A 24703-nucleotide genomic window follows, 5' to 3' on the forward strand; every position below is an offset into this window, starting at 1 on the left:
GGGGATGTAAAGCAAAGCATAGGGAATATAGTCAATAACATGGTAATAACTACATATAGTGCCAGGTGGGTACTAGACTAGGTGGGGGGAATCTCATCTGAAATTATACAAATGTCTAACCACTGTGCTATACATCTGACATTAATATAAAATAATGTTGAATGTCAACCGTAATTGAAAAATTAAAAGGGGGGAAAGGTGAAGGGCAATCAATAGTCCAAATTCCCAGGTATAAAACAAGTCCTGGGGATGTAACGTACAGCAGGGGAAATATAGTCAGTAATACTGTGACAGCGTGGTACAGTGTCAGGTGGTTGCTGGACTTACCATGGTGATCCCTTCTTTAGGTGTATAAATGTCGAACAACTATGGTGTACCCCTGAAACTGATATAATGTTGTCTGTTAGCTATATTTTTTAACAAAAATCTAAAATAAAATAAAAAATGGGTTCAAGAGGCTTCCAGAATTCAAGTTGTCAGAACCTGGTGACTAAGCCCATGTGAGAGAAAAGAAACAGCAGGAATCACAGCATCTCAGTGACCTTGAACACAGTGCAGTCCCTTCCCCTTCCTGAGCCTTGCCTGCTGCATCCATTGTGTTAGTTGGGGCAATCGAGGCCAGGCTGCTGGAACAAAGAGACCCCCAGGACCGTGGCCTAACCACGGTGGAAGCATTTTTCTGGGATACCCGTTGGCAGCTCTGCTCCATGAGCTCACTCACTGACTCGGGTTCCCTGTTTTACTGCTCTGCCACCACGTAGGATGTTGTTCCATGCATGTCACCTTCCAGCTCACAGGGAAGGGGACCAGGTGGAGGACACGCACCCAGGTGTTTTAAGCCAAGGTCCAGAAGTGACACACATTAGTTCCACTCTTAGGCCTCTCGATAAGGATTTGGTCACATGCCTACACCGACTGCAGGGGAGGCTGGGAAGTGTAGTCTATGTGAGCAGCCATGTGCCCCGCCAAATCTCAGTTCCTCTGAGCGAAGAGGAAAACGACCACAGGGAATGGATCATATCTGGGAATTGTTGGGATGCAGAGTTAGCCTTGGGACAAAATGAGATAATGTTCATGGAGCAGCTGGCACACCCCTGGCATGAGGTAGAAACTTAAAAATGGTAGATGACATCACCATTTTTCTTAATGGATGTTCAAGGGGCACATAAAGGCCTAGTAAGGTGCTCCCAGAACGGTGAGAGTCTGGCCACAAAATCAGTATGTGGTGAAAGAGATCAGAGACATCTAGAGGCAGTTTCACCTCAGAATCTGGGCAAGGTGGGGTTGAGAGAGGGAATGTTGTAAGAGAGGAGGAGACAAGGTCAGCCGGAACCAGGGTTGAGCAGAAGGCAGAGGATGTTGGCAAGGCACATGCCCCTCCCTGGGGAGGAGGGCAAGGGCCCTGGCCTAACCGCTCACCTGTGGAGCCCGCTTAGCTCAGGTGTAGACATGAGGTGCAGGAGGCCCGCTGGGATAGTAGACACCACTCCACGTGCTTCAGAAAGAGGGAGTTTAATGCAGGAGATTGGTTGCATGGTAACAGAAGAACAGAAGCCACCTGAAGGACGGGGGACAACCCAGGGATTAGCAACAACAGAAAGTTGCCGTGACCCCGTGGGTGTTACTAGCCCAGAAGAGTCTGGTTAGCGTGAGTCTGTTCCCAATGGACAGAGGCACTTGGCCCTAGCTGCCCAGGTCAAGATTCCAAGTCTCAGAGCTGAGACTAGACCCAGAATGGAGATCTGGCTGTATCCTTGGCACTTCCTTCTCACCAGGGTTTGGGGGAAGTTTCTGGAATGGCAGCGTTATGGAAACACATTCCATGTGGACACTACCCAGTGTCATTGCCCACAGCTGTTGCTCATCCCCTTGTACACATCCCTGAGCCTCTGCCTGCCCTGCCTCAACATATCTCCCATGTCCAGGAGACAGAAGAGATCAGCCTCCAAATATCTGAAGGGCCACCTTGGTGAGAAGTGTGTGTTTGTTTGCTGTGGCTCCCATAGGTGGAACTGGGCTCCACGGTTGGAAGTGAAAGCATAAGCAGACTTGGTTCTAAACTTGGCTTCACTACTTAGAAGCTGTGTGTCCTTGAACAAGTTGTTTAGCCTCTCTGAGCTTCAGTTTCCTCTTCTGCAGAATGAGGATGCTAATACTGCCCTTGGGTGAATTCTTTACAGGGATTAAATGAAATAGTCATAACAAGGTGGCTAACACAGTGGCCTGGTTTTTGTTGTTCACTGTTGTTGTTAATGATACCCGGTTACAGTGAGGCAAATGTCAGTGTAAGGAAAAGATTTCCAACAGTCTGAGCCACGCAATGTGGAGAGGCTGCTTGGTGGATGCTGAGCTCCCTTTTATAAAAGGGATGTAAGTAGAAGCCTGATAATCGCTTGTCATGGTTAAGAAACCCCCTGGAGATAAGGTGGGGTTGCCTTGGATGCCCTCGGAGGTCCCTGCGGCCCTGAAAAGCAGTGATTGGTGTATTTCCTGCACCCATTCAGGGGCAATCTGAGGGCCACCCAGGTTCAAGGAGGTTCTGATTCTCAAACTTTACAAGTTTTATCTACAAACGAGCAAGGCCTGGCCATCTCACCTATGAGAGTAGAAGGGTAAAAGCCACGTAAGATCTTGGCCACTCAAATGGTGACGGTCAGAGTGGTTCCATGGTGGCTTGATTGGATTATTGATTTGTCAGTGTTAGGCAAAACTAGCCTTCGTCCTGGTCCGGCCACTACTGAGCAGTTGGCCTTGCAAAAATGACTTAACCTCTCTGGCTTCAGTGTCCCTGTCTGTAAAGTGGTGATGAGAGTAGTATCTCCCTCATGGGCTGATGTGAAAATTGGATGAAATAATATATGCAAAGTTCTTAGCTCAGTTGTTGAGCCATAGCCACACTCAGTATAAGGTGCTTGTATCATTACTACTCTAACAACGAAAGGATTTATGTTAGCCTGTTTATACAGTGCAATAAGACTGAAGAGAAATTAACTAGGGAATCAGAAAACAGTGGTAAGAAAATAAGATAGAACCATGGGAAGGTTAGTTCATTGCATGTATACCTTATATTTAGTTTTGAGTTTCCTAGAAGCCAAAGCAAAGAAGGAAACCAGATTTATTATGCATACATATATATTTGCAACCATACCTACTGTAAAAACAATCATAGTCATTATAGAATATAGGAGTAGGTATTCCATAATTTAATTAATCCCCACTGATGGGCATTTAGGTTGTTTCCAATTTTTCTCCATTATAAACAGTGTTACAATGAATATCCTAGTACCCACGTTTTACTGAGTCTTGAATATTTACCTAACACTGCTACCAATTCAGTGCCAAGTGGAGGCTCAGACCTACCAAGTCTTCCTAAAGAGAAAAGACAGATTGAATGGGTTGGGGGTCCTGAGAAGAGATTCAGGACTAGAGATTGAGAAGGGCTGGTGAGAGGAGAGGGCAAGGCTAGAAGTGATTCAGCAAGTCAGACATCCAGCCTTTGTTGCCTGCTGAGTCTTCCCTACTTCCCCAAGGCCTAGAGGGAGGGATCCTGGGGACTAAGAAGGGAAATGAGGCCAAATCCCCACCACAGCGGGGGCAGCTCATCCTGAGTTCGTACCAGATATATGAGACTGAGAATAGCGGCTCACTCTCCGCCCATGCACAGGCTCATGCCACGCTCTTCAGCCACGCCACACCACGCAGTTCCCTGTCGTGCCACCATGCCTCTGCTCCTGCTGTCCCTCCGACCTGGAATGCCCTCTTGTTGGTCCTGACCCCTGCTGAGCATCTCAAGATGCGGCTCCAATCATCTTTCTTCCATGCAGGTGTTTGTCCCCACCCACAGCACTCAAATGATCATAGCCCGCTCCTACGATGTAGTGCCACGACTGCTTATGTATTGGTGAACCTCAGCCACCCCCAGACTCTGAGTTCCCTAAAAGCAGGATGTCGTCTTATTGAGACGCTCATGGAAGCATGTTGCAGAACTTAACAAAGGATGGAGCTTTGTGTGCGGTGCTCTGGAAGATACAGGATAGCCTACAGTTACGTGCAGCAACTTTAGAGTCAGAAAGCATTCAAATCGTGGCTCTGCCTCTTGCCAGCTGTGTGACCTTGGGCAAATCACTTCACCTCTCTGAGCCTCAGCTTCCTCATCTGTTAAATGGTGATAATAATAATACTAGCTGACATGTTCTGATCCATGTACCACACATGGCAAATATTTGCTTATTTAAATGTCAGGGGACTCCTGGGGAGTTAGTCACTATGATGAAATACAACACAGCAGTTGCTGCCACACCCCACTCTGACCAGGCATCCATAGATCAGCTGACTTTTCCCCGTCATTTATTCAGAGTATCAATTGAGCACCAACTGTATACTGGGTACAGTGTTAGTTCTGAGAGTATAACTGAATACAGGAGAAGTGCTCTCTGCTCCCTGGAGCTTTCAGCCTGGTGGGGGAGACAAGTATCAAACGACTCATCACGCAGATAACTGCACAATTTCTGTCCCTGGTAAGTGCTACGAGAGACATGTGCAGAATGCTATGTGAGCCCAACAGGAATGGCTTCTGATTAGAGGGTCAGGGAAGACCATTCTGCAGTGATGACCTGGTTGATCCCCAAGGATTTGCCAAGAAGGAAGCAGAGCCCAAGTGATGCAGGCAGAGGAAGCCGTACATAGCAAGGCCCTGAGGTGGGAAGGGGTCTTGTGCATTAGGGACACTGACTTGCACCTAGAAAGCAGGAGATGGTGCTGGCAGGAGGGAGGGCAGGGGCCTGCAGGGTGTGCATGGAGTCTAGACTTCCTCCTGACTGCAGGAGAGCCATCAGAAGACCGAAGCTTCATGTGATAGGATTCCGCTTGCAGACCTTTCTGCTGGAGAGTGGATTATAGGGGCAGGAGTGGGGGCTGGGAGTCCAGGTGGAAGGTCCTGATTTATTCAGGTGAGCAGTGATGGTAGAGTGCTGAGGTTGGTGACAGTACAGGGGACAAGCTGTCAGAGGTACTGGGGGTGGAATCTGCCAGACGGGGCGTGGTGTGCGTGTCAGCAGTGACGGATGGCAGGCTGAGGCAGCTGGTTGACTGGCTGTAGGAGCCGTATCCTGAGATGGAAAGACTGGAGAGAACGATGGGGCGCAGGCAAAGCCCTGGGACGTTTGAGGTGCGTTTCAGCTATTAAGGCCTGGCACTCAGAAAGGGCCAGCCGTGAGGAGGTGCCTTAGGTTTTCTAAATGCCTCCGAGAGAGAGCCTCAGCGAGACCCCGCAGGTTGTCAGCTCCTCTCTTGTGCACCGCTGGGCTGCGTCCCTCCTAGGAGGGCAGGTCTTAGCAGCGCTCCCACTGGAGAGCTCGCCCTCTCCAGGCTTCCCCAGCCTGGCCCGCCGGTGACACCTCCTTATAAAGGGCGTGCACAGCACAGTGGTTTTCCCTGGTTTGTTCAGAAGCCCAGCTGCTGCCTTTGAGTTGCTCCCGTCTCATTATCTCCGGAGTTTCTACTTCTTTTTGTGAAAATTTAATTGCCTGCTGGATTTGAAAGGGCCTGGACCAGCTGTTCAGGTTTGGGAAGTCAGAGTTAAATGCACCATGATCAAAGGCTGCGAGGAGGCCACAGCGTCCTTAAATGCGGAGAAAATTTACTCTTCCCAAAATGGAAAGCAAATCACTCAGCACGGACACTTGAAAGGACGAGTGTTAGGCAATTCCCAGCTTTCGAAGTGGCTGCTGCATCTTTAAATCACGTTGCTTTGGCAATGGAATACTGAGGCCTCGTCCTGAGCTCCCCATGAGGGGACACGTGCAGAGATGTCATTTGTGGGCCTTGTGCCTCCTGGAAGTTTCTTTCAAATCAAGCCCAGGATGAATCTTGAGAAGCCAATGAGTTCTGCAGATTCTGTCCAAGCTTCCACCCAGCCCACCCCTCATCTTCTCAGCAGGATTGGAAGTCGGGGGACCTGGATGCAAACCCCAGCATCACAGGCAGGCGACCTTGACCGTGTCTGTCCCTGCCCTGGGTTTGCTCATCTATGAAATGGGCTGGTAACTTCCCTGTCTATCCCACGAGGTTTTTGAGAGGCCTCAATAAGACGCAAAATGTGAACGTGCTTTGTAAACAGAAGCGTCACACACATTAGTGGTTACTATTGTTCAGCTTCTTATTCTCCCAGCGATACTTGCGTTTAAAAAAATAAGGAATTTCAGCTTCAGGTGTAGAGCGCAGCGGTCAGGCACCTACACGGTCTATGAAGTGACCCCCTGATAAGTCCGGTGCCCATCTGGCACCCTACATGATCTTTACAACATTATTGATTATATTCCTGAAAAAATATATTAAAAATAAATAAATAAAATACTAAGAAAAATAAAAATAGGGAACTTCGATGTGCAGGCAATGTTTCTCAGGGAAGAAAAGCATTTCTAAAATGTTGGAAAACAAATTAGTATTTGAAGGGCAGGAATAACAGGTGTAAAGTTACCTTGAGAGCCGCAAGGTGTAAAAATAGCAGAGTAGGTGACAGGAGCAGCTGGCCTCCCTCCTGGAGGCTGCTGGGCCACCTTCTGTTACTCTCCTCTCTTGTTCTCTCCTCTCCTCTACCCTCTCCTCCCCTCACCTCTCCTGCCTTCCTGTCTTCCCCTTCTGTTCTTCTACTGTCTCCCCTCACTCATCTTTTTTTCTTACACACTCATTTTTTTTTAATTTACCATCTTAACCATTTTTAAATGCATAGTTCATTAGTGTCAAGTATATTTACACTGTTGTGCAACAGATCTATAGAACTTTTTCATCTTGCAAAGCTGAAACTCTATACCCACTACACCAATTCTCCCCCCTCCATCTTTCTTCTCTCCTTCTAAGTTCTATTCTCCCTATTTTGTCCCAAGAAAGTTATGAGCTGCATAAGTTAAGAATCTTTCTGTTGAAAGTGACTCAAGCTGGCTTAAGCCCAAAAAGAAATTGATTGGCTTGAGTAACTATAAAGTCCTAGAATAACAGGCTTCAGGTACAGCTGGATCCAGGGGCTAGAACAGTTATCAGAACTTATTCACTCCTCTCTCCATTTCTCAGTTCTGCCACTCCCTTTGCTGGCTTCATCCTCAGGCATCTTCTCCTTATTAAGGTCCTGTCCCTTCTTCCCCGTATCGCCCAGTATCGCATGTGGGCAGAATGTCCCTGCACAACTTTCTTGCCATGGTGCCATCCTAGTCCCCTCCTCAGCCAGGGTGCAGCCCCGCCCCACTCCCAGCTGGGGGGCATCACTGGCCCTGCCACTGGACCTTCTGGTCCCCCCTCCTCCCAACCACCTTGGTCCTGCCACCATGATGCCCCACCTTCCGGTTCCTAGAAGGATGGCACAGAAATAGCATGGGCCTCAGACTCACACAGATCTGTGTTTGAATCCCCGCTCTGCCACTGACTGAGATAACTGAAGATAAGGGAAGGATGAAAATAGAACAGTGGTATAGAACGTTGCCCTCTGGTACAGTGCCCATTCTAGCCACTGCTAACAGCTCTCCCTGCCCTGAACACAGCGCTCAGTGACTGTGCTCTGCAGTCTGTTTCTCCTTTTTCCCTGTGAAGCCAGCTCCAGTGCCCTGTCCTCTGGGAATCCTGTCCCCTCCCCCCTGCCCCCTGCCTCTCACTGCAGCCTGGTTTCTCCTAGAGCCCTGCCCTAGCTCACTCTGCCCCTCCCTCCACCACTCTCCGACTGGAAGGCTCCCCTGGCTCCTTCCGAGGCAGGGCCACCCTCGGAAGCGTGCCTCACCCAGGCAGCCCAGATGCTGAGCTGACCCGGCAACGCGTTTGACGTTTCTGACATACTTTTCATAAGTCTTTAATTAAAGGTTGATGCTTCCCTGCATCTGCCTACCCTCCAGCATCTTCGTTTCTCTCCTCAGCCGGCACATTCCTGGGCCCCGGGAACTGGAACTGCCTTCCAGAGCCCGCAGTGGCCCTCCCAGGGCCTACTGTTCATGCTCACTCTGTGTCTCAGAACAGAGACCCAGGCTATAAATACCGGTTATAAATACCTGGCCATGGAAGGAAGGAGAAGTCACCCCCAGGGCCAGGAGTGACTCACTGTGGGAGAGTAGGAATCAGGGACCGGGAATACCACTCCTGTCTGGTGTCCTGGGAGAAAAAGCAAGAATTGAAATATCGCACAGTCCTGGGTTCAAATCCTGACTAGCCACCTGCCACTGTGTGACCTTAGGCAAAGCCCCTCCCTTCTCTGAGCCTTAGTTTTGCACATCTGCAAAATGGGGACAATTGTGCCCACCCCAGAGGATGGCTATGAGCATTCGGTGACATAATGATGGAAGAGACAGAGATAATTCCCTTCTGGGAATGAGACCCTCAAATCCCAAATTCTGAAGGAAGCTAAGGAGTTAGAGCCAGCGGCTTTGGGGGATCCTGGTCGGGGCCTGGTCCTAGACATAACTGAGAGAAAGGGAGGAGCAGGCATCGAGCACCCACCACGTGCCAGGCACGGTGCCATGGCTTCCCTTTGTCCTCTCACATTGTATTGTCACCATGTGATGCAGAGGGTACTATGCCCATTTTCAGATGAGGAAACTGAGGCTCTAAGGCCATCTGCTGCAACTTCTGGCTCCAGGTCGCATGTGTTTGATGGTGACACATAGGGGGAGAGCACCTCCTGTCCGTCATAAAACAGGCTGCCTGCCACAGGCAAAAAGAGAGAGTGGATGGGATTTCAGGCCCAGGGTCCTGATCAGGCCAGTTGGTGAGAATCAGCAGAAAAGTCATCTAGAAGATGCAGCGCCTCAGTGGTCTCGGTCGCCTTGGGGAGGTCTGACCCACCCCCAGAGGTCTCTGTTGCTGTCTGTGTCGCTTGCTTTGTGACCCTGAGCAAATCACTTTATTTCTCTGGGCCTCCTATTTTCTTAACTCCAAGAAGTTAAATGCTGTCCAAAGCCCCGCTTCTGGCTCAGACCGTGCAGATTTCTAACCATGGTGGGTTTCCCATCACTGCTATACCAACTTCCTATAAGCCAAGTTGCTTAAAATTTATCAGCTCAAAACCTTTCTAGGTTAGAAGCCTGGTGCGGGTCTGCAGGGCTGCGTTCTTTCCGAAGGCTCCTGCGGAGAATGAAGCCTTGCCACTTCTAGCTTCTAGCGGTGGCCATGTTCCTCCATCTTCACGCCAGCATTGCTTTGGTTTCTCACATTGCAGACCGACTCTTCTGCCTCCCTCTTCCACTTTTAAGGACCCTCTTGTGATTGCACTGGGCCCATCCATCCAGTAGCATCTCCCATCCCAAGGTCAGCTCATGAGCAACCTTAATTCTATTTGCGGCCTTCATTGTGCTTTGCAGCCTAACACGGTCACAGGCTCCAGGGTGGAGCACGGGTGTCTCTGGGTGGCCACGGTTCTGCCCGCCACACCTGGAAAACGAGGCACCTGGGGGAGGCTTTGGGCAAGCTGTTTCTTCCCGTGTTTTGAAATGGAGGTGATCCTTATGTCCCCCACCCCGTACAGCTGCTCTGTAAACAAACTGAGATACGATGTATGTTCAGGTGGATTACAGAGGGTCAGGCGCTGAGCGTGGGGTTCCTCCTTTATTCCCGGGGTGTTTCTGTCACTAGTAATGGCAGCTGAGTGCTCTCACCGGGTACTCAAGCCTTCCTATGCTTTGCTCTGAAAGGCTAAAGCCTCCTCCCACCCCTACCCCCTACCAACCCCACCCCCCCACCCTGAGAAAACAAACGTGGGTCTGTCAACTGCTCCTGCGTGTTATAATCTGTCTTCTTTTCATAGAACCCCAGGGGCCCCTGGGATTTGGGAGTTGGAGAATGTCACTCAAGGATGCCTATTGAGCACTGAACAATAGCCCCTCATGAGGTCATACGGCCGCTTAGCAACCATTCAGGCCCTTAGTAACCAGCCCAGAAGTGTTGATATTTACCCAATCGAAACTTTGGGTTATGTAGCTAATGCCCAATTCCTTCCAGAGAGCCACAGGCCCTCGAATGCAAGTTCCACCCACCGGTGGCTGCTGTCCTGGCTCTTCTAAGAGCAGGAGGGAGCAGACGGCCCTGGTTCTGTCCCAACTTTGTGCCTTACCTGGGACTCAGTTTCCCCCGCCATGTGTGGATCAGACTAAACGATCAACAAATAGGGTGTCCATATGTCCTGGTTGGCCCGGAATTGTCGCAGCTTATGACTATTAAAAGTGTCCTTTTCATTCTCAAAAGTGTCCCCCAATTGGAAGATCAATTTTCTGATACCCCTAAGACCATTTCCAGCCCTTGATTCTATTTTTCTTCCCCTCCACTCTCTTCCCCTGCCTGACCTGAACTAATCCTGTATAGTTCAGCCAAGATTTTTCAGGGACTCTTTCTGTGCCATGCCTGAAGCTGGGAGCTGGGGAAACTGAGGCAAACAAGACACAATCCCTGCTCTTGGAAGCGCCCAGTCCAGGGCAGAATGCCACTTAAGCACTCTGCAGACATCTAGGATTGAATCCAGAACCTGGTAATTCTCAGCCTCACCAGCACTCTCCTCAATAAGCTATTTTAGTAAATAATAATACTCCTTAGTATTCGGGTAGCATTTTGCAGTTTCTAAAGCATTTCCTTTCTGTTACCTCATTTAACCCCGACATCAGCTGAGGCTGTGATTTTCATCTATCTCCATTACACAGACAGGGAGCAGGAGGCCGGAGGTCGTAGTGGGCAGTGGTTAGGACAGCAAGCAGCGGGAAGCAGCTCAACCTCCACCTCCTCACCTGTGAAATGGAAATATTGTCACCTGCCTCATAGCACTGTTGGGAAAAGGAAAAGAGAGAATACATAGAAAGTCCTTTAGAAACCAATGGCACCTGCCAAAAAAGAGCACCTCTACGCTGAGCTGTTGTGGCCCTGGCAGTTGCATTTCTGGAACATTCGCCTGCTTTTCACGTACCCACAGACACCAGTTTGGGCAGGCCTTTTGATACATTTCAGAGTACCGACACAGATCTTGTGGGAATCCCAGCTCTGCCTCCAGGAGCTGTGTGACCTGCTTCCAGCCTCAGTTTCTTTGTCTGTAAAATGGGCATAAGAACAGGTAGTTCTAAGGATATGATGAAGCAAAGCATATAAAGGGTTTGGTAGAGGGCTGGGCACAGAGATGGTGCTCAAAGTGGGAGGGTCCATATTTCTTTTCTGACATTCAGGGTTTGAGGAGTCTTTGAACCTGGGGGAGGGATGGATTTGCTCCCCACTCCAGGAGCCTGTGTCAGCACACACTTTTGGCTGTCTTCTTCCAGCCGTGTTGGCAGTGAGGGGGTTTAGCTGAGGAAAGCTGTTCCTTCCGTGCCCCACTCACCTTGGGGAGGAGAAGGGGCCTCCCTTCCCCCTTTCTTTATAGAGCAGCTCCATGGGGGCTAATCTGTCAGGTTCCATGGTGACACCTAAGTGATTTCCCGCCCACACTGCTTGCCAGCGCTGTGAGTCACTACCCAGCGCCGAGGTGGCAGTGGTGGCTGTGGGAAGGGTGTTCCCTCTCCAGCTGCAGAAATGCTGCTGCAGGATTGCTCCAGAAAACCAAAACCAGGCCCCATGATAAGCACGGCAACCCTTCTTATGCAACTTTTGACATTGTTCAAAAGCAATGTTAATTTTCTTAGCTTCCATTTGCCGAGGGCCCTGGAAAGCTGGCCCAGCCCAGACCTCATGTTCTGTGTGCAGCAGCTCTGGCAGAGGCTAATGTCCACATTTGACAGGTGGGGAAACTGAGACATGCCTGAGGCCACATGACTAGGACACGCCCAGCCTGGCTTTCTACACTAGCCTTCAAAACTCCCCACAGTGGCTATCCTAATTAGCTTTTAGAACCAGAGACAGAGCAACAGGTAAATATGATACATTTTATTCTTTTTCAAATGGAATTTAATTGTTAGCAATTATGTCCCATTTCTGGGCTGAAAGTTTGAACTCTGATTTCTGATAAAAAGAAAGAAAAATCTATTTCTGGCCTATGAGCTAATTACAAATCAGAGCTGAGCTCCAGGAGGCTGTATGTTGGGGGAGAGGGGGAGTAGAAAATACTTGCATAGTCATTCGGGTGATTTTGCATGTTGGCTGCCTTCAGCTAGAGTCCTCTTGATAAAACAGTTCTGCTATCTTGCCCTGGCCAGAAAGAAATAGCCCTAAATGAGAGCGAATGGGACAGAAAGGGCCCACATGTATCCCCACCTTCCTCAGTCCTGTCTAAGCCTTAAACTTGCTTGACTCCAGTCAAAAACAGCCAGACTGCACCTGTCAGCCACAGAAGCAGCAGGCTGAGGGGCATCCTGCCAGCAGCCTGGCCTGCTTGGGGTGTGTGCTGTGCGTCAGACCTCGGCCACTACACGTAACAGCTTCCTTCTCTCCCAGAGCGACTGTGAATGTTTCCCCTTCGTCTGCACCATGACCTCACCCGGCATGGATTTCCTACTATTTAAAACTCTTCCGCAACCAGTTCTGTAGACTTCAGGGTGACGTTGATCCTCGCCACAATCAGGAAAGTGTGTGAGGTTGGTGCCTCGGCAGCCTGGGTTCCTGGAACGGGCACATGAAGTCTCGACAGAGTCCCTGTGAGATAAACTCCGGTATATCAGAACCGGCGTCCTTGTTGACTTTCATTGGAGCATTTCATTGAGAATGTGTTCTTCTGGGAGTGATAAGAGATCTACACCTCAGATTGCACTGGATACAAAAAAAAAAAAAAAAGAGGAATCACATAGAGAAAAGTGTGCTTTCTGAAAATGAACAAACAAAAATCTGATCTATAGAATTAGGATCCAGGTTATTTCTGTGTCAAATAAAAAACCTCACAGAGGAAAAAAAATAAAGGTATTGTTATGTAGTTAAGTTCATCTTGAAGTGACTGAGAAGAGAAACAATAGCCTGCAGCAAGGTGAGATGCTCTAACCGCCAACATGGTCCTTATTCTTCAGCAAGGCATCTTGTCCCGTTTCTGCTATTCGCTCAGGTTCTAAGTCTCAGAAGAAGTTAATATGTCTTATCAGCTTCCCTTTGAAATAAATATTTATTGTTTTCATATTGTTTGCAACTCTTCCATCGTTCTTTCTGACGAGACTTCAGAAGCTCTGTTCTCTATGGCTGGCCAGCAAGAAAAGACCCACTTGGTCTGAGTCCCCAAGAACTGTCTTGCAATAGAAATCATTGTTACTGTTCTTTTAGAGCTCATAACAGAACGTGGCCACAGAGCAAGATATTAGAAATCACGTGAGATTTGGAGTCAAACCAACCATTTTCCTGTTATGCGGCCTTGAACAGGTGACTTATCTCTCTGAGCCCTGTGGCTCCCTCCCCTCAAGTCCAGCGTTCACAGGCAAGGTCAGACGCCCATCCGTATGCTCCCCCACTCTTTTCCTGGCTTTTCTTCACCACACTGCGCTGTGCAGCTCCCTTGTGTCTCTCCCCATCTCCCACAGGCCCCAAGAGTTCCCGAGGGGCAGAGTCTTGTCATCCTTGTGTCCCAGTGACCAGCATAGGCTCTGGCACAGAGCAGAGGGCAGGGGTTTGGGTGGGTGGGAAGAAGGAAAGGGAGGAAGGAAGGAAAGAAGGGCGGGAGGGAGGGAGAGAGGAAGGAAGGAAAGGATGGCAGGAGGAAGGAAAAGTAGGGGGAAATGCAAACTTTAAACTCCAATGCAACTCACATTTATTATGATCACAGACTCACTTAAGTGACAAGACACGCTAAAAATGACGGTATTGCTGAGACATGGCACTTCCCAGTTTTCAGCGCTGACACCACTGTTACCTCATAGCTAATATGTATTGAGCACTTATTTATACTTTAAGCCTGTTTACCCTCCCAACAGTCCAGGAGGTAGGCACCTCCATTTGACCGATGACAAAGTAGGGACAAGGAGAGGTTGAATCACTCACCACATGACACAACTGGCACATGGTTGGAGCATGGATTTGAGCCCAGGTCCCAAAAATCCAGAGCCAGTGCATTTAACCAGTGTGCCCCCAATACCCAGTTCAGGGCTTGATAAGTAGTTGATTTCAATATAGAGTCTCTGAGTGAATGAATGAATAAATGAATGAAGTTAATTAATATTCTCCTATGGCCATTCTTAAATTAGACTCTCAATCTTACTCTTAGTTCTTTCTTTCTGGTATATGTGTTGATTAAACAAAACGTCTGAGTGTACGTGGGCTTGGCTTCAGGTCTGGACTTTCCGTGTTACCCTGGGAAAGTCACGTCTCTGAGCATCAGCTTCACCCCCATCAAAATGGGATAATAGCAGTGCCTTCCTTTCTCTGGCTGCATTCTCCCGGAAGCAGGCCACGTGGCAGCAATCCAAGTGCAAGGAATCTATGTGGAGGTACAGGAAGGCTGGTAGGAGGGTGGACAAGTGAAACAAGAAGAAGGAGATGTTTTCAGGCAAGTTAATCACCACTGTGGGCAATGGGCTCGATGGCGCTGGGGACGCTGGGAGGACAGCCCACAGCTCACAGTGCTATACCGACTCCCATGTTGTTACTTCTCTAGAGCTTGCCCACCAGGGAAGGCCGTCAGGCAAAGAGGTGCAGATGCTGTGGGGGCAATTGTACCACAGTCGTTAGTTAGCTCTGGGGGGTGATGGGCAGGGTCTCTGCCCATAGCATCTCTGCTCTCTTAGCGTCAGTAGTTCCTTAATCCACGTGGAGAACAAGCTCTGGCACATAGTAAGCACACAGTGAGTGGCAGCCTCGAGGGGCCTTTTCCCTCTGTGTGACATAAAACAGAAGCCCTTGGGATTTGCTCCTTAGAACCCTGTCACCAATCTACAAGCAGGGATGTGGTCCTACTGAGTGCCAGGGCCCGGGTACAGCAATGAGCATAGCCATCATGGTCCGAGCCATCCAGCATTCATGAGCCCTCCTGGCTGACAGAAGGTGAATGAGGAATGGTAGACACACATTGCCTGGAGCAGTGAGGACCCCGAGAGCTGCCTTGTTCAATCCCCTCACTTTACAGAGGGGGCCTCGTCCCAGGGCACATGGCTTTGGGGGCAGTGCCGAGACTGCACCCCTCACCCAGTGCTCCTTCCAGCTGCTTTCAGGGTGGGCGTCATACATGGGAAGGGCATTAGGCAAACCCTCCGGCTGGGATGCTTAGTGATTGTTTATGTAGCACAGGAAACATGTTCAGCAAATGGCTAAACTGAGAAATTGCATGTGTGGGGACTCCTTCCCACCTGTGGTGCAAGGTGATTTGCTTACAAGGGGCTTCAGCTTCCCTGGACAGGTGACTGGTAAGTCCATGCCTGCAGCTTCTTGGAGGTTGAAAATGTAGACGTTTCATGAAACAAATGCATGAGAACAAGGATCTGACCTCCCGGCCATGGGCCCGCTGTGTGGCCTTTGGCTACTCTCTCTCCCTCTCTGATTATGTGTCCTCATCTATAAAATGGGGACTGTGAATGAAATGACGGGCTTTGGGAGATGTAAGCTGCCGACATCTTTTGGGTAGGGGAGTATTATTACCATTGTTGTTGACGTCGTTGTTGTGAGGAATGGTGTGACATTGGACCAGCCAGTTCCTCTCTCTCTAAGAATCCTCTCCCCTCCCCATCGGCTGTTGTCACCCCCAAAGGACCAGGAATATGAAGGCAGCCCCCTAAGACCTGCAGCCACAGAATATGACTTTGTCAGGCTTTGAAAGAACCATATGTTCCACCGCCTTGTGGTGGAGAAACCGAGGCCTGGGGAAGGGAGAGGACTTGCCCAAGGCCACCCAGCCTCAATGGCAGTCAGCTTTGGCCCACGGACTCACTGCCCACAGCTCTCCCCCACATATGCCAAGAGCCCCTCTGCCCCCCACTGGCCCCTCTGCCCCCCACTCTGCTCCGAGCACCTCTCCCATCCCCATGCCCATATAATTGACCAGCCCCCAGCCAGGGAAGCCTGGGAGGGTGCAGGCCTCTTGCTGCTCAGGTCCCGGCTGCAGGCATGTTCCCTTCTGCAGCAAGTCAATATCTCTGCCTCTGAGTTAGTGTGTGGCAGATGGCTCAGCAGAACTGAGCCTCGGTTTATTTTTGACTCAGAGGCCATCGCACAAGTGCATTGCTGATGGGGGACATCAGGTCTGGAGCATGGGGCAGCAGAACTTACTGGTTTGGGGAGCCACACCTCCTGGCTTGGCCACCCTCAGATATGTGTTCTTACCCCCCTAAAAGCCTCAGTCTCCCCATTCGTAAAATGGGGCAATAATGTCAATAGGCCATCCCTCATCAATCTGATAAGCAGGTGGCTTCATAGTGAGAGAGGATGAAGGTATGGTCGGGGGGGGGGGTTGGGGGCTGATTTCTATCTCGGGAGAGGAAGTGATGGGAAAGTGGGGACCTCAGGAGGGAGGAGTCCCTGGAAGGTCCCAAGTCAGGGCCTGAAGTGGAACTGTCCAAGGTGCTGTCCCTTCATGCCCCCATATAAGGGCTGAGTGGCCCGCCGTGTGGAGAGGCTGGTGGCTGGGCAGAATCACGCAAAGCCCAGGGGACCTGGTCCCTTCCTCCATTCTCAGTAGGTGACCCTACACAGAGGAGCTGGGTGAGATGGGCCTAGGGAAGAAGGGATTGGGCTGAGATGGCCAAGGTGGGGTGGGAGGGGTTCCTGATGGGAGCTTCAGTCCGGAGACTGAAGGCTGGGAAGGACAGGGTGTGCTGAGTGCTGTCTGCTGCCTCCTTCCCTCCATCTCTTGTCCCCTGGTGGAGTCAGGTTGATGGGGGCTTATCAGACAGTAATCTTCAGCCTCAAGGACAGTTGGATAATGATTTAGGAGAGAGGGCTGGGAGCGCGCTGGGAGATGGACAAGCCGATATTCCTGTACTAATGTGCCATGTGCTAGTGTTTTCCTGCGTGTTTACTGTAGAAAATGGGTAAATAGCTAGACATTTTGTCGAAGAAGGAACAACCTTAATCCCACCAATGTTGACATTTGGGGAGCACTATATCTTTCAATGTTATATCTTTCAACATTATATCTTTTTTCTATCTATACTATAAATATAATAAGCTTCTTATTGGGGTCAGGAAGATTGAGATCCTATTTTATTTCCATTCTGTACTCTGCATTTTTCACTCAAGGTTATTAATTTTTTTTTCCTGGGTCATTCAAAATTATTTGAAAACATGATTTTTGATAGATGCATATTTTCTGTTTTATGACTTCTCAGTAATTAACTAATCCCCTAGGATTGCACATTTAGATTGTGTCCGAATTATTGCTGTGATTTAAAAGGAAAAACACTGTGATGAACGTCTTTATGACTGAAATATTGTTTGCAGTTCCAATCATTTCTTTTAGATAGGTTCTTAAGAAGAAAAACTACGGGCTCAGAGACTGCACATTTTTCTCTTATTATATTTTTAGTATTATATTTGATACATACAAAAGAAATTATGTAGCATACATTGCTAGTTTAATAATACAGTGTATATATATATGTATATATCATAGACCCACAATCCAACCCAAGAACTAGAACATCACCAATCATTTGTCTGTTCCTGTGTGAGTATCCCCATCCCAACCCCCTGCCTCTCCCAGAGGAAACAACCATCCTGTGTTTATCATTTCCTTGCTTCTTTTCCCTATAGACTGTATTTTTAGAGCAGTTTTAGGTTCCCAGCAAAATTGAGCAGAAAGTACAGAGAATTCCCCTGTGCCTTTTTTTCTTAAACATTTTTATCTTGTGTGTGTGTGTGCTTACACCACCTATTGTTTAGTTTTGCTTTTGTTTTAGTTTCTTTTAAATGCATCACACAGTCTGCAACTTTCTGAAACTTGCTTCTTCCACGCAGCATTATGTTTCTCAGACTCCTCCATGTGGTGGCTGCAGCTGGAGCTGTTGTATTCTCATTGCTGTATAATATTCCCTGGCACGAAGACATCACAGTCTGTTGATTCATCCTCCTGCTGGTGGACGTGTGGGTTGTTTCCAGCATTCAGCTCTTGCGCACCATGTTTCTGGGAACATTCTTGGTCATGGTGCCATTTACCTAGAAAAGGAACACAGGAGGGAAAGCAGATTTGGGAGGGGATGGAATCAGAAGTGGTGCACGCACAAGCTTGAGTTGAGGTGTCTGCAGGCCAGGAACTGATTTGATTTCTAGAACTGCAACAAACAACATCTCGTGGGCTTGCCTGAGCTAGAGTGCACCATTTCTCAAGCCTCGCTGCCAAGGTCGGTGATCGTGGGCTTGTGAGCGCCTTCAAGGAGATAGAAGCAGGGTTTATGAAGGGAGCAGCTCCCCTACTTTCAGCCTCGGTGCTGTTGGATCTGAGCATCCCTAAGTGTGGGGCGTGAGCCTCTGATGGCACGTAGGAGCATAGTAGGTGGCATGCAACAACAGCCACCACCTGATGGGGAAACTAGTCCATTTTCCGTTCTTCAGTTTTTCAGGTCACATCAAGGCAAAAAGTTCTGTCTGGAACTAGTGTATCTTTAATTACAGCCTCATCCCCCCTAAACATTTGGCTAAATTCTGAGCATAGAGCAAGCTGACTCGGAGCTCAGGGCTTTACGGGGGCAATCAGGTCCACTAAACGGAGACATCCCATTGCATTTATTTGTTGCAGTCATGTTTTACTTGTGGTGAGTGGCATTGGTTTTCCACTGATGGTAGTGACAAAGTTTCTTCTTAAAATAAATGTGTTTAAGTTTTAACCAAGCAAGTTATTAAGAAACATGAGCTCAATTAAAGGACAGACACTAGGCATCTTGACAGTCATATCTGATTAACCCAGGTGTGGGAATTACTGACCTCCATCAGCTATTCTCACACTTTCTGTCTCAGGACCCTTTACACTCTTAAAAGTGATTGAGAACCCCAAAAGGTTTTGCTTATGTGAACACTGTCTCCCCATATTTACCATGTGAGAAATTAAAACTGAAATTTTAATATTTATTAATTCATTTAAAAATAACAATAATAAACCCATTATGGTAGCATATACAACATATTTTATGAAAAATAACTATATGTTCCAATTAGTGAAAAAAGTAATGTTTTATATTTTTACAAATCTCTTTAATGACTTAATTGAAGGCAGCTGGATTTTCATCTGCTTTTGCATCCAATCTGTTGCCACACGATGTTTTGGTTAATTTATATGAAGAAATTCCAGCATCACAGAGATCTGTGGTTGGCAAAGAGAGAAGCATTTTAATAACCTTTTCAGATAGTTGTAGATATTATTCTTTGGTACTACACCCAAACTCAACAAGTGATAGTGTATTAGTTTCCTGGGCTGCCATAACAAAGTACCACAGACCGGGAGGCTTAAACAACAGAAACATATTTTCTCACAGTTCTGGAGGTTTGATGTCCAAGAGCAAGGCGTCAAAAGGGTTGCTTTTTTTCTTTTCTTTCCTTTTCTTTTTTTTTAAGGAGGGCACAGCTCACTGTGGCCCATGCAGGGATTGAACCGACTACCTCAGTGTTATCAGCACCGCACTCTAACCAACTGAGCTAACCGGCCGCCCCAGGGTTGCTTTTTTCTGAGGCCTCTCTCCTTGGTTCTTGGATGGTGTCTTCTCACCACGTCCTCACATGCTCTTTTCTCTGTGCACCCACATCCTTACTGTCTCTGTGTGTCCACATCTCCTCTACTGAGAGGACACCGGTCAGATTCCACTAGGGCCCCGCCCTAATGCCCCAATGACCTCATTTGACCTTAATCACCTCTTTACAGGCCTTATTTCCAGATACAGTCACATCCTGAGGTGTTAGGGTTTAGGACTACAACATGTGAATTGTAGAGGGGACACAATTCAGCCCATAACAGATAGCGTCTTAAAAATTGGTTGCCATGAAGACTCTGAAGCCATGTCAATGAATTTTTCCTCATGTACATTAAAATCCATTTTTCTCTTACACTTTGATGAACCTTTTACCCAAACATACTTTTGTGACATCATGCATCAGTCATTTAAAAAAATGCTGGCTCACCGAGTTACACAGCTCTTTCAAATGTTTACACATTTTATTATACAAGATTTTTAAAAATCATGTTTGTTATCTCACCACTGACCTCATCAGAAACGTTACGTGTTAGGAAGCTGTCAGTTGCACAATAGCAGATAAAGATTCCCAAAATTCTGATTTTCTCTTTGAAAGCTCAAATTTTATCATTGGCAACAATTTTATATTGTCAGTTGTTTTCCTTGAAGCAATAAGCTTACTTTGTTCATTTTTGAGAATATGTCTGCCAAATGCACAAGTCTGAATAACCATCATTTGTCAGTTATTTTTTATGTAAAAATGGCATTCGTGAAAACAGAGGCTAATTCAGCTCGCAACTCAAGCCATCGTACAAGAGCTTTTCTTCCAACTCCGTGCATGCTTCCAGTTTTGTGTTCTCAAGGGTCAAGATTTAATCTAATCCTTTTTACTGCTTTTCCCAGGACATTCCTAAGTGAAGCTAGCATTTTTTTGGTTCCCTGCAACTGTGTGGTGATGAAGGATGCAATGACTGCTGGTACTGTTTGGTGTCACTCCCTTGATTCGGGCTAGGCCACCAGCGGGGTTACTCACCATTGCTTTTGTACCAGCAGTGTAAATATCAACCTAGTGAAGGTGGCAAATAACATACTAGTGTTATTAGAAAATCGACTTTGACATCACAGACCCCCTGCAAGGGTCTCAGGAACCCTCTGGGGCACGTGGATCACACTTGGAGAACCGCTGGCCTAGATAAAAATACAGAGAAAATTTGGAGCCAGGCAGTGTACAGCCTAGAAAATAACATTGGGGACAGAGTCACAAGACCATGGTGTGACCCAGGCTCTGCCATTGTGTAACTAAGTGGCCCTGGACAAATCACTGCCCTCTGGAAGCCAGACACTTTACACAAAAAGAATAGTAGTTGCTTCCTGCCTCCCAGAGCTGGGGAGGGGAGGAAATGAGGCCCAGCCTTGAGAGCCTCATAAATGGTGATGCACAGCCCGGGAGGAACCAGCAGCGCTGGGGAATGAGACAAAGTTATGAAATTTCACATTCTGGCTTAAGCCATTTATGATTAGAAACACTACTCAGATCCTTCTGTTCCCCTGAAGAGACCTTGCAAGGGCTAGTCCTGGAGGTACTGAAAGAGATGCCGAGCTGGATTTCTAGTTTTAACAAATAGACATTTTGGAGGCTCTGCTCCAAGTTTCCCATCATCACATCGACGGCTTTGAAAAGAAAAGGCCTCCTAAAATTCCAAATAGCCCATTGTCTTCTACTGGACAGGTATGCACTCACCTGCATCGTGTAGAAAGCCAGAAGCTCATGAGAAATAACAAGCATTTCAGAAAATCTGATTTGATTAGCAACGTCAAGAAGATAGAGGTGATTCTGGAAAACTCCAGGGAGCTAGGAAGCACTTGTTAAAAGGTCTTCCGGTGGACTTCTGCTTCCGTGAAGATGGGATAGAGGTACTTCTCTCTATTCCTCTTCCTAAGTGCAACTAAAACCCTTGCACCTTATATATAAAACAAACATTAGAAAACTCTGAAAGCTAAAGAGAGGACAGACTTACTAGGGACCTGAAGACCCAAGAAACAGCATAGTAGTAAGTTCCTGGGTTTTCTTTTTGCCTCCTGTGTTCCAGAGTTGGAGCTGAAGAAGCCAGAAATGAGGAAATGCTGATGGTTAAGCAAAGGAAACACCAACAAAAGCCTGCACTCTCTAGTTAAAGAACAAGGAAAGGGGCAGCCTAGCAAAACAGGCACTTCTAGACAGAATTTGCTACTCCAGCCAAACATAACAGAAAAGATTGCGGCCCCACCCCCACCAGCAATGATCCAGTGGAGAAACTGGACTTCCACTTTCATCAGACTATAATGAGGTACCGCAAATCCTCCACTGCAGTGGTGTCAGAGAAGGCCAAGTAGGGAGCCAGGACTTTCATTCCCCATTGGATGGTAACAAGCTCTCACCCCCACCCCCTGTGATGTTAGTGGAGAGCACTGTGGGAGTAGGAGCAAGGTACTCTTACCTTTCCAAGCCAGGGAGGTATCACTGGGGGCCTAATGGGGAGCTGGATTTCCTGCCCATCCCCTTCTTCTACTGGAGTAATGTCAGAGGAAGTCGGCTGAAATGGAAGGCTTGAATAAGATTGAAAAGCTCATAACATAATACTCCAAATGCCCAGGTTGCCATTGAAAATTACTTATACTAAGAACTAAGATCTCAAGCTGAATGACAGAAAGATAATCAATAAATAACAACATTGAGATGACAGAGATGTTGGAATTATCTGACAAAGGTTTAAAAGCAGCTATCATAAAAATGCTTCAAGGAACAGTTATGAACAGACTTGAAACAAATAAAAAATTAGAAAGTCTCATCAAAGAAACAGAAGACATAGAGAAGAACCACATGGAAATTTTAGGACTAAAAAATATGATATTGTAATTAACAACAGCAAAAAAAAGCTCAGTGATGTGCTTAACAGCAGACTGGAGGGGACAGAGGAGAAAATCATTGACCTGGAAATAGTACAATAGAAATTATCTAATCTGAATAACAGAGAAAAAACAGACTTAAAAAATGAGCAGAGCCTCAAGGATTTGTGGGACTATAAAAAAGATCTAATGTGTATGTCATTAAACTTCTAGAAAGAGATGAAAAGAGAATGGTGCTGAAAAAAATACTTAACAAAATAATGGCTGAAAATTTCCTAAATTCGGCAAAATAAATAAATAAATAATAATAATAAAAAGCCATAAACCTACAGATTCATGAAGCTTAGAAAACTCCAAAGAGGATAAAGCTAAAGAAATCTACACTAACACATAAAATACTTAAACATTTGAAAACTTAAAACAAAATAAAAATCTTGGAAGCAGTGAGATAAAATGACTACTCACCTATAGAGGGTAAACAATTTGAAGGATAGTGGATTTCTCATCAGAAACCATGGAGGCTAGAAGGAAGTGGTACATTATTTTTTCAAATTCTGAAAGAGAGGAACTGTCAAGTAAGAATCTTATGTCCAACAAAAATATCCTTCAGGTATTAAAGGAAAATTAAGACATTTTCAAATGAAGGAAAACTAAGAGAATTTGTTGCCAGAAAATCTACCCTAAAAGAATGCTAAAAGAAGTTTTAAAAACAGAAAGGAAACCATTTTTAAAAATGAATCTTTGGGGTAAATGTCTAACTATTACATTGTTTTGAACACCTGAAACTAATAAAAAAAAAAGGAATCTTTGTATTTTATAAGGGGGGGAGGAATCTTCAAACATCAGGAATGAAAAAAAAAAGAATCTGGTAAGCAAAAATATGGGTAAATGCAATAGACGTTCTTTCTCCACTTGAGCTTTTTAAATTATGTTTGACAGTTGAAGCAAAAATTGTAATACTTTTATATGTGGTTGTATGTGTGTGTAGAAAGAACAAACAGAAAACAAAAAAATAAAAGTGTAAACTTAAAATTTAACATATTATAAATATATATATGTATGTATATTTATATATTTGTATGTATATTGTTACAGGAAGCGGAGTACAGCATTAGGAATAGAGACAGTGGAAATGTATTGGCTCTGTGCGAGGTCAGAGGGATAGTGGATAGGGGGAGAGGGGTTCACACAGTGTGAGGGATATAAATGATAAATGTCTAAGTTTTGCTTTGTCTTGTGCACCTGAAACTAATAAAATTTAAAAAAAAATGAAAAAAAAAATGAGAATGACAAAAAAAAAAAAAAATTAACATATTATATTAAATCCCCAGACCAGATAATTTCACTGGAGAATTTTACCAAATGTTTAAAAAATGAACACCAATTCTACATGATATCTTTTAGTAAATGAAAGAGAAAGGGACACTTTCCAGTTCAATTCATGAATCTAGCATTACCCTGATTCAAAATCAGACTGACAGTATAAAAAGTAAAAACTACAGGCCAGCATCCCTCATCAATATAGATGTGAAAATCTTTAATGAAACATTAACAAACAGAATACAACAATGTGTAAAAACAATTATGCCTGATGACCAACCAGGGTTTATTCCAGGAATGCAAGTTTGACTCAACATCATTTAAAAATCAGTTCGTATAATCCACCATGTTAATGGGCTAAAGAATAAAATTCATATGATCATATTCATCAATTAAGGGAAAGCATTTGATAAAATTCAACACCCATTTATGATATAATGCTCAGAAAAATTGGAATAGAAGGAAACGTTTTTAAAGAACATCTATAAAAACTACATCTAACATAATACTTAATGGTTATAAAACTAAATGCTTTCCCCTAAATTTAGCAAGAGGTCAACTCTCACCACTTATATTGAAATAGTACTGGGAGTACTAGCCAGTGCAATAAGACAAGACAAAGCATACAGATTGGAAAGGATGAAATAAAAATGCCTCTATTTGCAGATAACTTTCATTCTCTACAAAAACAAAACAAACAAACAAAAAAAAAACCAAAGAATCTATGAGCGAGAGAAAGAGACTTCCTAGAACTAGTAAGTGAGTTCAGGACGGTTGCAGGCTATAAGATAATTGTAGAAAAATCTATTGTATTTCTGTATATTAGCAAAGAACATGTGGACACCAAAATTAGAAGTACAATGCCACTTATATCCATTCAAAAAATGAAATACATAGGTGTAAATTTAACAAAACATGTACAACATTTGTATACTGAAAACTACAAAACACTGATGAAAGAAATAAAAGAATATCTAAACAAATGAAGTGAC

General features: G+C 46.1%; 1 protein-coding gene across 10 annotated transcripts in view; it reads left to right on the forward strand.

The window, feature by feature from the left end:
• The window catches only part of ATP2B2 (ATPase plasma membrane Ca2+ transporting 2), a 360324-nt gene that overhangs the window by 135800 nt on the left and 199821 nt on the right, over positions 1 to 24703 (forward strand). The gene's annotated exons all lie outside the window — the stretch shown is intronic.

Source organism: Rhinolophus sinicus, linkage group LG10, assembly GCF_036562045.2.
Source record: "Rhinolophus sinicus isolate RSC01 linkage group LG10, ASM3656204v1, whole genome shotgun sequence".
In the NCBI taxonomy this organism is placed as follows: Eukaryota; Metazoa; Chordata; class Mammalia; order Chiroptera; family Rhinolophidae; genus Rhinolophus; species Rhinolophus sinicus.